Genomic DNA, 2,611 nt, shown 5'->3' with positions numbered 1-2,611 from the left:
GTAAGGACAACCTACATGAATCATACACTCCACTTCAGCATACTTTATATTGTTGAAGTTATTGGATCTAAGACAGGGATCGGCACATTTTCTGTAAAAGACCAAGTAGTAAATATTTGGGTGCTGCAGATAACACACTTCTCTCCTGAAGGTGCTGCACCTTCTTTATATTCTTCACCACCGCCTCCACCAACCCCTGCCTTTTCCTCCACTTCTTCAATCCTTTAAAAATGTGAAAATCATTTTTAGTTCATAAATTTTACAAAAACAGGCCTCGAGTTGGATTTATGAGCAGATCATGGTTGGCCAGCCCCTGGTCTAAGGGAATGTCTTTATCAAAATATCCAGTTTAGTTTAACACTCTTACTTTCAGCTGCTTCAGGATCCTCAGTTACTGTAAGGGGAATATTGGCCTATATGCTTCTCTTCCCATCATTAGGTTTCTGCCTCAGTCCTCAGAAGGTAACTGATTAAACAAAGAAACACACGTTTATGTTTCAAAGTCATTTTTCTAGAGAAACATAATCTCCATGGTTGCAATTCCACTCAAACCAAAGACACCTTCAAAATTATCATGCAGAATGGCTTTTCTCCTATTGATTTAAATCTCTAACAAAATCCAGAATTTTTATTTCCTTTTTAACAATACAAAGTTCATTAAGGTGATCAAAATACAATTCTTAAGAAACAAAGCACTGTTTTTTTAATGTCAATGTATAACCTCTAGACTCTGTTCTCTAAGATTCCAAAATAGCCTTAACTCAAGGCTTGAAAAATATAGTCATACACAGACACACAGACAGGCAGACTAAGAAAACACACATGCACATAAAGAAGAGACATACCCTCAATATTGTGACAATGAAGAAATTACAATAAATTTTGCATTATGGCACTTGGAATCAGTTCATTTGTTTAGTGTTATATCTAATATGTATACATTTGGCTATGCTATATTACATTAGAATTAGAAATACTAAGTGACTATATTAATGGGGATACATGGTTACATGTAAAAGATGCCCAAAATAACAATGGTTTAAATAAGACTGGCATTTAATTTTGTTCCCACATAAAAGTCCTGATATAATTAGTTTCATGACTGATAATGGTAGCTCCATAGATACATAGGACCTGGATAATATCTGTCCTGCTCTTTATCCTCAGAATGGGTCCCTCACCTCATGGTCCAAGATGTGGCTTCACCTCACAGAAAACAGAAGAAAGCCCATAACCTTTTCATTAAGAAATTCCAGAAGCAGCATATATCAGTCTCTCACATTCCTGAGGCCAAAACCTAAATCTTAAGGCCAAAACTAGCTACAGAGTGGGCTGACAAATACAATGTTCCAATAGGCATGAAAATGATGTGTTCAAGAAAAAGAGATATTAAGAGGCAAACCAACTGTGATCAGAAAATTTTAAGACCATTTAGGGACATTTAATACTAATAAAATGAAAAAAATAAAATAAAACTAATAAAATTATGGTGAAGTATGTGAAGGGAATTAAGGGTACACTTACCATGTGATGAGGAGTGAATAATGTACAGAATTATTGAATCACTATAATGTACATCTGAAACTGTATGTTAATTAAACGTCAATAAAAATAATTATAAAAATTTTAAAAATTAATGTCTTATAATTAAAAAGATGGAATAATCTTTTTTTTTTTTTTTAAGATGGAATAATCTATAAAGAAGAAAACCTAGAGGTACTTCTGACATATTAAGTAGAATAAACATTTCATTAAAAGCTATTTGGAAATATTCAGTAAAGACTTAAGAATCTTAATTAGAAGGCACTAAATAGCAAATAAAATCATATAATACATTTTTACATCAAGGCAATTTCTGATATTTTTATCATTAAAAGATAATTGTAGCTTTGGATTGTCCCCTCCATTACTTTCATGTCTGGTTAGCAGCATGCCCAGTTTCCTTTGGAAAACTGACTTCTATTCCACTCTGTGTGGTCTTGGTGTGACCACCAATAGGTACTCTGCCAAACTGATGGGTGTGGGGACTCAGTTAAGCATATAAGGTTCTCTTTTGGGACACTTAAACCCAATCAAAATGACACCAAGTTGGGAAAAGAGGTTGAATAGGTTCATTCCTGTTACCTTATGAAGACCTGTTGACCCCATTGCTTCCTCAGTTCCTTTTTTTATTTAAATTCAATTTGCCAACATGTACTATAACAATCAGTGCTCATCACATCACATGCCCTCCTTAATGGCCTCATCCAGTTACCCTATCCCTCCATGGGCCTCCCCGTCTGCAATGCTTTGTTTGTTTCCCAGAGTTAGGAGTCTTTCATGGTTTGTCTTCCTGGCTATTTTTCCCCACTCAGTTCCCCTCCCCCCTTCCCTATGGTCCCTTTCACTATTTCTTATATTCCACATGAGTTAAACCATAATATAATACTCTTTCTCTGACTTATTTCACTCAGCACAATACCTTCCAGTTCTATTCACATCAATGTAAATGGTAGGTATCCATCCTTTCTGATGGCTGAGTAATACTCCATTGTGTATATATACCACAACTTCTTTATCCATTCATCGTCGATAGACATCTTGACCCTTCCACAGTTTAGCTATTGTGGAC

This window comes from Vulpes lagopus, chromosome 3 (genome assembly GCF_018345385.1).
Source record: "Vulpes lagopus strain Blue_001 chromosome 3, ASM1834538v1, whole genome shotgun sequence".
Lineage (NCBI taxonomy): Eukaryota > Metazoa > Chordata > Mammalia > Carnivora > Canidae > Vulpes > Vulpes lagopus.
This window is presented reverse-complemented; position numbering follows the sequence as displayed.